This window comes from Phalacrocorax carbo, chromosome 3 (genome assembly GCF_963921805.1).
Source record: "Phalacrocorax carbo chromosome 3, bPhaCar2.1, whole genome shotgun sequence".
In the NCBI taxonomy this organism is placed as follows: domain Eukaryota; kingdom Metazoa; phylum Chordata; class Aves; order Suliformes; family Phalacrocoracidae; genus Phalacrocorax; species Phalacrocorax carbo.
In genome coordinates this window covers 85,167,661-85,181,115 of record NC_087515.1, presented here as the reverse complement: position 1 = coordinate 85,181,115, position 13,455 = coordinate 85,167,661, and the positions used below count along the sequence as shown (strand labels likewise).

Here is a 13,455-nt window from a genome sequence, read left to right as displayed (position 1 = left end):
CCCGCGGCTGTGCGCGCGCCCCGTCCCGGGCAGGGTGGCGGGGCTGCCCTCCGAGCCCTGCGCCCCGCTCCTGCGGGAAGAGGGGCGGCTTAGGCTGGGCTTAGCCGCTCTGCAGCAAGGCCCCCGTTCGGTTCTCACCGGCAAAGCGTCGATCAGGCTGTTCCAGTAAAGTTGGAGGCGCCTCTTGTAAAAACGCAGGTAAAAGAGATGGCGAAAGCAGGACTGACACATGCAGAGGAGCGAGCGCCAAGCCTCCTGCCAGGCAGGGACATAGATACGGTGTGCCCTTGGTGGTATCCTAGTCCTTGCGAACGTAAAGGGAAAACTAATACATCTCCAAGAGTCACTGTCTCCATCATAAAGGGCTGTGCCGGTGAATTTTTAAGGGTTAAGCCTCTGTGTCTCCTCCTTGCCCACGTAGCTACCTTGGTAAGGAGGAAGGTTTGCCAGATCGGATACAGTTGCAACGCTGAGGTCGTGCAGTATGTGGTACGGGCGGCCGGACCACCTCCAGACTGGGATAGGGTGGCTACCGATGCAGAGGAGTGTGAGGCAAGAGAGCATGATTTCAGCCAAAGGCTACGTGATTCAGAGTAGCTTATTGTGGTTTTAGCTAGTTTAATTTTCATAATTAAAATATGTATGATTGGCAAGACTCACTGTATCATATTAAATGGGTGTACAAGGATGTGAATTGATATGAAAACCCTTATTCTTTACAGAACTTGATGTTTGAACCAGGAAGACTCCTTCACAATCCCTTTTTCCTACTCAAACTACATTTACCTTATTGCCAGCTAACAGGTCTCTGAACCAGATCACAACTGCTCACAGTGAACTCAGAACATGTGAAAAGAGAATAAGTAAGCTTCTTGGCTCCCAAATGGATCCCTGAAGCGTGACGCTGATGGGATGCCAGCAGAATGTTAGCCGCTACATCCACTGGTCCTGCTTTGATGTTTGAGAAGTACAACTCTCAACAGAGTTCAGCTGCCCTGCACCCACAAGGCTATGACTGAGAACCGCAAGGCGAATCCAGAGAGGAAGCAATTCTTTCTGACTGCTTTAAAAATTCTTGACCAAGTGAAATTATTTCTTTATTCTTACATCTTCTTTAACAAGTGGGTGTGAGCACTTTTTTGTTGTAATTTTCCATCAGAGGAAAATCACTATTATGTTCTACTGCTTATTTTGAGCGCAGAAAGAAAAAAAACTGCGGGGTCTGTTTGTTTTCTGGGATGCACTCTGAACTCCTCCCATCTGAAATAAGCATAACTAACCAGTGAGAAACTGCCCCACTGGGGCTTCTGATTTGTTTTGCTATAGTTGGCTAAAGTCTTTAAAGGCTTTTTGTAGCATAGGGGAGGCAGGATATATTGATTCAATTTGAAAATCCTCAGATATTATCACTGCACTCCATCTTGTGGAAGAGGCAACACACATTTTAAAATGATCCTGTAGTGGGGTTTTTGAGTAATTATACATAACAATGTCTGGTTCTTACTGTCAAAGCAAGGAGCTACATATAGCAGTGGATAGAAGAAGCTGTTTAATTCTCCATCTGCCTAATTGTACCCAATGGATTTGTGTAAATGTCCCTTGGTTTTAGGTATGAGCTTCACATCTCCTTCCTCTTTGTTTTGGAAAGGAGGTTTAGGAAAGCATTCCAAGAGCCTAATTTGAAAAGAGAAACTAAAGCAGAAAGGAACCTGCTTTCTAGGTGAGGTTGCCAAGCAGCACCCCAGCTTTGGGAGAGTCATCATAAGGCTGAAGAAGCAGCCAAGTGGTGGAGGGATGGTGACCTGTGGGGATATGTGGCTGGGGTAAAGACTCTGCTACGCACGATTGCTTTGTAGGGGACTGACTAGTTTGGGGGTTTTATTTTTGTTATCCCTCTAATATAAGTACAATACTTTAGCTGTGTCCAGGACACACTATTGAGGATCGCTATCTCTCTTACCCAAAAAACCCCAACGATGAGGTCCTCTCTGCCCTTCTGAAACTGCCTTTCGTGACTTGTGACCTTTTTACCCCTTGACGTTCAGTGCTGCTTTGGGAAATCGGAATGGGTATTGAGGCAACAACTATGAGCCGTAGCAAAGGTGTATTTATACATATTTGTGTCTGGCTGGGTGCAGAGAAAACTGAGAAATTTCTCTGGATTCACAGCTATAGAAAGGTTAACCTTATAATAGTTGCCCTAGGACAAGCTGGACGAGAATGCCATTGAACTTTAATGAATAACTTAAAATACAAAGGGCTAGTTATTCGAACTGTTCCGTGGACAGAAGAAAAAAGGTTTCCTTCAGAAAAGACTGCAGAAAAGCTTAGTCATTCAGACCCAAAAAAGCAGGGAAAAGCAGGTCTTGTGCTGAAAGAAGTTAGGAAAAAATTCTGTTGTACAAATGAGGATCCTCTGAATTACCTCACCCCAGAAGCAGGTTCCACAAGGAGGATAAATTTAATCAGCAGACATGAACTGTGACTTCCCCCGTCCCCTCCCCCCCTGAACTTCCCCCTCTCTTGCAGTAGCAGTAATGTACGGGTCTCTCCCCGTGATGTGGCGTGGAACAGCAGTGCTGAATGAAGCACTGGCCTTTTTTGTTTCGTTTACCAGGGAGGGGCTTGGACAACACAGTGGTCAACTTGCTGATTGCCGGTATGCCTTACTGCTCCAAACTGTGCTCAGTCTGCTAACGTACAATTCATCTGTTTTAAGTAATGCCTCACTGAAAACAAGGCCTTGAAGGTGGAGTGTCTGCTTCTGTCTACTATTATAACAGTGGCGACAGGTCTCATTAACTCCTGAGATAATACTGAGGACAGGGAATCTTCGTTGACTACAGTATTTGTTAGCCTTTTCCAGACTCCTTGGTCATTTTCCTAGAGCAATGACTCATCACTTCATCACTGCGCTTATTAGCTTAAATTGTTATTATTATTATTACAATAAAAGTAAGATAATGCTTATGCTAATTCACTTTGTGCGCAACTGTCAGAATTCTTGAAACAGTTGTCAGTTGAAAACATCCTACATGAGCATTTCAGCATTGTTTAGACTTTTCCTGATTATTCTATTCATATTTATGAAATTTAACTCTGTTCAGTGATGATTTTCAATATAGTATGTGAAAATTCAGAGCAAATGGTCAGACCTTTTTGTGAAACCATTAGTATTGTTTGAAGGGAAATCAGGCCATAACATGACTGCTCTTCAGTTTTAGTAAAAACTCAGCCTCACAGATTTCTTTCTTGCTGAACAGCCCAAAGAGTAATGTTGGGACAGGGGTGGCAGGGAAGACTTGCCCAAAAGAAGAGGTGTGCTTTTCAGAAACATTGAATATGGATGATAAAAAGATGCAGTGAGATTTTTTTCCCCCCCTAACAACAGCAGAAATCATGCAGGTAAGCAGGAAAAAAACCCACAAATGTTCAGAGATTTTATATTTGCACTTATTTTATTAAGCAGTTAGTTGTATACAACCCCAAAAGTGTCTTGAGTTTCAGGCTGTCTGAAGTCTATGCCCTGAAGAAAAGGAAGACGTCAAAACGTGGTTTCAGGTATATGCAGCATAAAAACCTTATCATCCCTTTTGCCTGCTTTTTCTTTGTAAAAGAATGAATTTGAAGACATGGAAAAACACAGCATAGTGTAACAGCAAAGGGATGGTACCAAAGTCTGACCTTGGTGGGGTTATTCATGTGCTTGAAGTTACACAAGTGTTTTGTTCTGCCCATATGTGGAATATAAGCAAGCTCACCACAGTAAGTAGAGTGAGTGAAAAAAGACTGGGTGAGTAAGGATTATAGTGGAAAAAACAGACTGCTATTTTGAAATGGAAATTTATTACATTTATCTGAGAATTGATGCAGAAGGCTTGTGAACTGGAGCTGAGTTTGAAATGTAGCATGAAAATGCTTTCGCACCTTTCGCTAGAAGAATAAGGTCTTCTAGAGCTGCTTTTGCAGTCGAGCAAATATCAATTAGTAATTTACTCACAGCTTCAGTACTTTGTTTTCTATCCTGTTTTTATTCTGCGACGAAGAGAGAGAAAGAGAAAGCATTTGAGCAAAATTTGTGTCATTGCCAAGAGAACAGGAGATCATTTATTTTGTTGTAATTTCAGGTATTGCCATGCATTCAGTGTCTCTTGTCTTCCCTTTTGGTCATCTGACTGCTGTTGAAGTCATTCCTCTTGTTTTTCATAGCAAAAATGAAAAGATGGTCAAAACCCTCATAAATTCACCTTCCTCTCAAAGGCCATTTGCTGCTTCAGTTGCTACTGTTTGCATTTGAAGCAAGATAAACCAAAGCTCTATTGCATCTGTGCGCCATCCACATTGCTGTGAAAAAAATGTTTTGGGAAAATTCAACATTCAGCTTCAGATCTATAAGACCCTGAAGTGTCTGAGTTGTAACTTCAATCCTTCAGCAATTATAATTGTTTCAGAAGCTCATGGGAGTGGAGGACATGGCACAGAATAATCTCCAAGGTGATATTTTGCCCATGAAATTCAATTCTGAGAACTATGTATCCTCATCCCATGTCCCAGTTTTAAGAAAGGAATGAGACTTAAAACACTTCTCTTCATTTAGACTCTCCTATAGGAGAACCAACCGACCTCCCCTTGCAGCTAGTATGCTGGACGCTTTCTGGTGTTTCTAATCGTGGCAGGGAGGCAATATCCAGTATTACTAAAGCTGATATACTCTTTCTAATATGACATTTGTTTCATTTTGTTCCTTAATCCAGGAACCAGGGCCAAAAAAATCTTGATGTATGGACTTCCTAGAGAGGAACTATAAACTTCTTTCCCTACTCTCTGCCCTTCCTTCCCCCCAGTTTAGTGTTTCCTGTGCTTCCATGAAGAGCGTGTAATAAAAGAAGCGAGTCTTTCTCCCCATCCAGATCCCAGCTGTGTCTGGTTTTGTAAATTTGCTATCCTGTCACATTTAGACTAGATTTATATCTACTCCAGTTATTCAATCCAATTTTCAGTAGAACCTGCATGGTGCATATTGATATATTTGTTTTTAAAACAATTATTTTTACTGATAACATAGGAATTTAAATTACAGTCTTTATTTTCAGCAAATTATAGTTTTTATTTTCAGCAAATGCTTTGGGGTCTTTACATTATAGTCTAGTGAAACCGGCTGGGATGACTTTCCAATGTCCTAATGCTGGAAACTATCTACAGTGCAGTGTCTGAACATGCCCAGTGTTCTCTGCAGCTACGCTCTCTAGGAAAAGCATAACACAACAAGGCTTCTGCCACAAGGCACCTTTCTTTTCTGATGTCACAAACTTGGTATTACAATATCTAATTCTGTGCATCATGTTAAAACTATTGCCATTCATTCACCAGCAAATTTTACTTTTAACAGAGGCTATAAATCAAGGTGGACAACATAGATATTATTAATTTTAAAAATTCCCATTTCTTTTTATTCAGAACCAAAGACAATGTCCTGTGAACCTAATGTTATGAAGTGACCTCTATAATAAAACAGGTTTCTGAGCTGCTAACCAATAACAAATGCTTCATAGATGCTCCAATTAAATAAAAATAATGGTGAAAAACTCACTTATTGAAAGAGAGCATTAGAGTAAGTAAGGTAAACAATTTACCACTGGGAAATATCTATGTTGGAATCCCCTCCTCTCAATTGGTAAGTAATTTCAGCAAAGAATGAACATGGAATCGTGAGTTTAAAACAAATTTTTACTGTGGTGTTGCACATAATTTTCAGTTCTCTCTTGAAAAAAAAGACACCACTCTATTTTAATTACACCTGGCATTAGCTAATGTTTCAAATTCTTTTTAAGTTCCGTTTGTCTTAAATATGCCTTACCATTTTTAGGTCAGCACTAGTAATTTAACAGTGACTTTCACCTGTGGAGGCTTTTACAACTTGTACTCCTCAGAGAGAAAGAAGATGTCCAAGGACATACGTGAACACAGGAGGTGCCCCACTGGGTCGGACTGGGGATCGTTTTTTTTTTCTTTGACAGCGGCAAGAGACCCTGGCACATGTCAGATACTTTGAGTGTACATCAAACAAGGCAGGCTGCGGTCTCTCCTCCAGAAATTCTCACTGAAGTTCTAGCCGCACTTTTTCCTCTCAACTTTTTATTTATACACTCCCTAACCAAGGCCCTTCCAAGTTGCAGGACCTCCTCCTCAGTCTCTTCCAGGCCCTGTCCGTCTTGGTTACTCATGTCACCAGAAGAAGGAAGCGTGATGGGGGGATCCTGGTGACTGTGGGAACCTGTGTCCATTCATTCCATCATCCTCCCACATCTCCAAGCAGAGCATCACTGGGGAGCATCCACCTCTTCCTCAGTTAACGTTCGAGAAGTGGTGGGTGACGTCAGGGTTTCTCTGCTTCATGCCCTCTTCCAGTTCCCTATCTCTGTAGTTTCAAACCTGTAACTCTTCCCTTTCTTCCATTTATTTTTCATTGTAGTTCATTTTTTCTCCTTGTTTTCATTACCATAGCCCTCTCTCCCCCAAGGGGCGCTTCAAGGTTTTGCCCGTAAGTACCCAAACAGAAAAGCAAACAGAAACAGGAGCAGTAGGAGAAACTATTTATAGAGTGCACACAAGCTTGGCCACCTTCTTCAGGCCTTTTCTGTGTTAGTCCCCTGGCTTCCATGGCTGTTAGGAAGGTAAATCCTTACCTAGTCCTTTCACTATCCATTTTTGGACCTATTCTACATGAACTTGTCCAATTCCTGTTTGAACCTGCTGTTGGGATCTGCTTTCACAACCTCTTTTGGTAGCAAGGTCAGAAATTCACTAGCTACTGTGTAAAGTCATGTGTTCTTTTCATCTGTTTTAAACTAATTTCACCAAATAAGCCAAGCTCTACGCTGTGATGAAAAATGGTTCCTTATTCATCTTTTCAGCCACCTTTGTGATTTCATAAACATTGAACAAGTCTCACCACAGCACTTACCCTTCCCAATTGAAAAGCCTCAAATTTTTTAGTCGGGTCTCATAGGGCAGCCAGTCCCTTTAATCCCTTTTATAATTTCAATTGTTTTCTCTGTATCTTCCCTAACTCTTCCATGTCCTTTTCCAGATACCAGGGCCAGAACTGTACAGAGCATTAAAAATGTGGATACAAGAGAGTCACACTAGAGTTAAGGCAAAATTATGCTCTCTCACTACCATTTCAGATGATGCCAGACACCTTTTTTGCCTGTTGTTTGAATGCCACCACATATTCACCCAGTGATTTCTGAGAACTTCAGTCTCAATAACTCCAACGTTTCTTTTCTGAGTTGTACCTGGTCATTAGATCTGGCAAAGCTATGTGACAATCTGTGTACTTCAGAGAAAGCCAACTAATTTAGCCAATGAAACAGTGTTCTTAATTTTTATAACTGGTGTTAACCTATACAGGTTCAGAATTTTATTCTGAATCCGTGAATTATTACTTTTACAATTTCCTGTATAATGTATGAATATGTCTATTGGTCCCAGTGTTGCAGGTCTTCCAAAGGAAGAGCTCTACTTTGAGTGAAGTGGAATTCTTACGTAAATAAGCTCAAACATGTCTTTAGTATGAGGTGGACAAGGTGAAAGCTCTGTAGATGTAGATCCTACATAGGAAGACAACAGAGAGAGCAAATTGGAGTTACCTTTGGAGCAGTACCCGAGTCCTGCGATGAAGAAGTCAACTTCTTCCTTTGTGGCTGGTGATCTCCATGCTGAGTAGGTAAGGAGGAGGGGAATGGGTGCTCCTTACACATCACTGCGATCTTCATAGGTTTTTATTTATTTTCTTAATTTATTTCCTAATTTTTAGATGCACAAATGCAGAAAGTAAACAGTTAGGAGGTTGTTATCAGAGACTTTATGATATTGAGCTGTTTGTGTGTGCATGTGTGCATATGTGCATACACCCCTTATATGATGTACCCTTTGACTTGAAGGCCTTGCACTAGAGTTCAAACAAACAGATACAGGCTGAAGAAATAAACTTTTTCTTACCCATTTTACTTAGACAAGTAATGACTTTCTAGCAATCTGACATTTTGCATCTTACATTTTGCTTGGCACATTAGTTCTTGTCTATTCAGTATCCACATGAAACAATAATGTAGGGCACCTGTAAAGGCAATCACACAAGCAGGCAGGAGGCTATTCTTCTATAAGGTTCTTCACTGTTTTAGTTTTGTATTTTAAAAGCCCAGACATTTTACGTTAGTTTTCTAGCAAATCAAAGAAGGTGCTACCTGTTGGTTTTTTTCAGGGGGGGGAGGGTTGCATAATATCCAAAGAATAAATAAAATATCAATTTAAAACTTAATAATTTGATGCTATCTTATTCTTATAGATGCTTATTACCGGGGAGAAAAGGATTGTTAATGTGAAAGCTCTATGTTCTTTTAAAACAACTCTGTGTTATTGAAAGTAAACATGTTTGAAGAATCAACCTTTTGCTAATGATCAGCATACTCCTTTCCCTTTTTGTCTTCAAACAGACCAGCTGACGCCAGCTCTGATGTTATTTTTTTTTCATGCAGGGAGGAGGTGGTTATAGCAAAGATGTATTTTAACAAACAAACTTGGAAAAATAAAACCATCCTTTTTTCAATTTGAGATCATGTTTACTGGAGCATATTTCTCCTGATTGCTCTATATAAAGTCCTTTCTAATATTATGATTGATGCCTATAAATACACAGGCAGTAAGATGGCAATCACCAAGGAGGGAGAAGAGCTATGAATAAATTTAGGCTTGAAATTTAAAACATTTCTAATCATCAGAAGAATCAGTTTCTGGAACAGCTTTTCAGTGGAAGTCACGGTGGGATGAACTCTGTTCAGTACAAAGATGACATCTGTGATTTCCAGCTCTGCCAATTTAATGAGAATGCTGTAACGCAGCTTGGAGTCTTTCTTTCTTGTGCAGAACAACCAAAAAAAATTACCTGAATTCTACAGTCTGAGCATCCTGCTGTCTATGTGGGGACATAACTATAGCTCTACCTTAGGGATTAAAAGGAGAAGATCCACATTCTGCTCTGCTACGCCTTGCCTGTGCAGGGATTGAGCTCTTACTGACCTGCGGAGTTGTGTTAAATAACTTTTGTGAAAGCATCTGTGGAAGTTTTAGACATGACTGCTTTTGTACTGGAGGGCACTGTCATCAGAGCTGAGCCAGCAGAAAGGCTCGTACAAGTGTTTCTTATTTGCTTCAGCAAAAGGTCAGCCAAGATTAGCTCAAAATACATTAAGCAATAGGTTAAATGACACCAGCTGACTTTGTGCAGAAGTAGATTAGGAGTGCCCACAAAGGCTGTACCACAACTGAGCTCTAGAGGCAAGTGAACTCCGAAAGAAAGGACAGCAACAGCTTCTGCCATTTCTGTGGTGACTATCTGACACAGCCCAGTAGCTGTATCTATGCAACCAGTTATTTCTGCTGCAATCTGCATGATAGTCTCTGTGCAGTGAAGACCTTTGAAATACTAAGCTTGCAGCATTTCTGGACAGGGTGAAAGCACTTCACACCCAGATTTATGCGTTCTCAGGTGTTGTCTTGTGGCACGCTGAGAGGCACCTGATAGATGGCAGGAAAAATCAATGGACAATATGGGCTTGTGGGTCTAACTCAAAAACTGCTGTTTTCCTTTCACACTGCCCTAAGGCCCAGTTCTTCTTGGTCTCTTTGGATGCCTCTGTACCACACTGCTGGTCCTTGCAAGTTCTGACATGTTGGTGACAGGGTGTTTGACACCTTGACCAATGGACATCTCATTCTGGCAAGTCAACCACAAAGATACCACGCAGCTTTAGCACGGCACTCATGCTGGCATATTTTATCCCAGTGTATTCTTTGTAGGGGTAATCAGTAGATGCTTACAGGAACAGCATAAGAAACAGGCCATATACCAAATGATTTATCTGGTTTCCAGCAGTCAGTGACTTATGGACTTCCTAAATCACTTGTTCTTCCTAGATGTTACATCCTGACTGCTGTGTTTAACAGCTGTACATGGACTTTCACTTCATTGTTGCTGGGCTTTTTTTTAATTCTTTTTTAATCCACTTATAATTTTGACCTCCATAACATCTCACAGCAGTGAGTTCCACAATTTAATTATACACTAAAAGAAGAATTGGCTTGCAAGACTGACAATGCACAGAAGCTACACATTCCTCAAAGCCTGTTTGCCATTTTAGAGCCCTCATTGCAAAGCTCCAGCGTACAGGGACACATACAGAAGCTAGAAATGGAAAAGATCCATTGTATCACACTGTTAGCTCCAGCCTTAATAGAAAATGTTTCAGTCACAGCTGGACATGATAACATCAGTGTACTTAAGAGATACACCAGGTCTCTGAACAGTCTGCAGGGTGCAAAAGCAAAATGACTTCTACAGCCTCCAGGGTGTTTTTCCTTAACAGAACGAACAAGGCAGGATTCGTGTTAAAGCTACTGTGAGCATCTGTCTTGGAATTGTTGGCATTTTGAGTATGCCTGTCGTTTTCCTGACAATTGTAGTTCTAGAGGTATTTCCTATACTTCTTCAACAGTTGCTAGACTAATACTGTGTGCATTTGTATATGCATTACAGAGATGACATTGTTACATTACTAAATCACAGTTTGTAAGTATCTTCATACTGAATACAGTTGGTTTTCAGTACCATAAACATTGGTTAAAGAAGAGGCAATAAATGGTTGAAAGCTTGCCACAGTCAGTCTAGAAGCAGAGCTCAGCCTTGAACCATGAAGCTAGTAAATCACTGCGGTAATTTTCTAACAGTTATGCAGGATTGTCTCTCACTTGAAATTGTTTAGTTGATAGTGTGGGGTTTTTTTCCCCTAAAGCTTGTTTTCTTTTTCAAAGAAATAGGGAATTAAGGAAGCATTACATCACTATATTTTAGATCACATTAAATCATCACAGCAGTCATGTCTAAGATTATATAATGTATGAAAATAAGGATAAAGAAGGAACCGAGAATAGCCATAACCATGGAAAGACATAATTTGCTCTGGAATAATTAAGAGGAAACAAAGATCAGTTAGTTTAAACAACAACTCCTTCTGTAATCTGCTGAGGGCTTTTCCTAACAGAAAACAACACTGCTGATTTGTATAATACTTTTATGTAGCGGTAATCCAAAGTGATATACAGATGGTATATAGAATTATTTCTTGCATCTATAAAAAGAGATCTCTTGTTGAGCAGAAAAACTGTAATTATTCTCTATCAACAATAATACACTGTATGCTGGATCAGCAGTGCTGTTTCTGGATATCTGGGGTATAATTCCATCTATGGATAGAATATATGAGCTACTGTCTGTTTTCCTCTTTTGAGAAAATTATAAGAAACAAATGTTGAAGAAAATGCCTAACTACGTGCTGGAAAACCTTCCTCCAAACCAATCCTCAATATCTGATTAAGATATCATGGATTTTACATTACCTCACCTATTTTTTTTTCTCAGAGAGAAAATATATTACCTTTTTTTTCTCTCTAGAAGTTTTAATTCCTTCAGTCCTGCTAGTGGATGAAAAGCTTTATTTCCTTCTTTTTTAAATGGAAGTTTCTAAGCCTTATGATTGTAGAGAAAAGATTAAAAGTCTGCAGCAAAGGTTCAATAATTCTAAATCAAATAAACCCCATGAACCCCATATTTCTTTTAAAATTCCCTGATGCTTAAGGACACTAATACGATGCTTGGCAACTGGGACACGAGCCTTTTCTGTGCTTGGGACTGATAATATTGTAATTCCTACCTCTTTGTAGCCATTTGTTCTAGATGAGAAATAACTTAGATTGTGTTATAGCCTTACTCTGCATTCCAGGAAAACTCCAACAGCCTCATACAGATTAGGTGAGTCCAAAGTGCAGGTGTAATTTTTTTTAAAAAATGCATGTCCTTTGTTCCAAAGTGCCCTCAGTTAACGGGAACATCTAGTGGCATGCTGAACAAGGAAACCAAGCTCTTACAACAGGTAAAGTTTTGTAAAACTCATCACCTGCCTGGGTTTATTTTACCTAGGTAGACTTGACATGTACTTTACGTTTTCATCAGTACACTACATACTATTGCTAGGTTTTAAACCAGGTACAGGTTTATAATATCTGAGAATGTACGTAGCAAGAAGAACAAATTGGCAATTTGTACTTGGCTGAACACAAAATTGGCAAAATTTGGTGCAGGGCAGTTATGTAAAAGAGCTCAGTTCTGTCAATCCAGATCTCAAAGCTCATCCTAGGTTTTTGATATAACTTCTAATCATTATAAGTGGCTCTGATTTATATATATTTGTAACTGAAGCAGGCCTTCCAGACTGCACATGCATGTAATCCACCTACCAGGCATATGGGGACTGTGGAACAAATAGGTGCAAGCAGCTCCACAATTGTTCATTGGCTTTGGGGAGCAAACGGTTGCTTAGTGAACCATCAGCATCACTTCAATATGTTTTGGAAGTCTGTTAAAATACTGCCCTTCTCCATCCCCACTGAGAATATAAATTCTCATGGCTCAAAATGGTATAACTGTTTTATTCAGTATTTCTATTTTGGATACTCAACACTAATTTTCAGTGTAATTCTGTTCCAGGTGTTTGTGCACTACAAAAGGTTTTTGTTTCTAAGTACATGTTCTGCTACAGTAATTATACCTCCTGCACCGTAATTCAAGCCTGAAAGTTGATTTATCCTCCATGTGTTCTTTGTAGAATTAAATGTGTCGCTGTTGTAACTGACTGACTTCTGACAAAGCTGATCTAAACAGTTGCAGAATGTCTCATTGCCTTCACAGTTATGAGCCCAATTAACTTGTCAACATTTTCCAACAGTTATTTACTACAGATTTACCACAGCTCTAATCAGCTGTAGAGGTGGGAGAAAGAAGGACAATTAGGGTAGGGAGTGGCTTTCCTTGCAGTGTTTGTTCTAGTGACAAGTGTAACTGGAGCCTCATTTCACAAGTGTTTTAGGATACGTAGGACATCAGAAATGGTGACGGGTCAGAAAATCATGAAGAGGTTTGTTCAGCGATTGTGATCTGACTCTGAAGCCTACTGAAATTAGCTTTCGTACTGCTAATTATTTCACTCTTGGTTGTTTCAACAGACATTTAAAATGAGATTATCCCATCTGTCTTAGCATATTTCATATGTCATTTCACATGCAATTTGCTACCTAAGGACCAGCTGCTTCTATCTTTGTTCATCATATGCAGAGAACACCATGGCTGCATGAAAAAGGTGAAAATCCCAAAAAAGTTGAGAACACTGGGCATTGTTCTGATAGCATTAATCCCTTTCATATTTTGCTTCTTTGCATGTATCCTGTATTGCTGAAACTAAATTACTGTAGATTCTTCTGGGAAAGTATCACACTGAACATTGTGTGATTTAAATATAGCTAGAGACCGCAAGGGGCCTTGCTAGAGAGTGAGTCTCAGTG

General features: G+C 40.0%; 1 long non-coding RNA gene across 1 annotated transcript; it reads left to right on the top strand.

Annotated features, from left to right (window-relative positions):
* Positions 1-26: 26 nt before the first annotated feature.
* LOC135312630 (uncharacterized) lies at positions 27-8,608 on the top strand. Its single transcript, XR_010372261.1, has 3 exons — positions 27-198; positions 723-7,729; positions 8,351-8,608. It is a non-coding gene; the product is annotated as an uncharacterized LOC135312630 (long non-coding RNA).
* Positions 8,609-13,455: the final 4,847 nt, after the last annotated feature.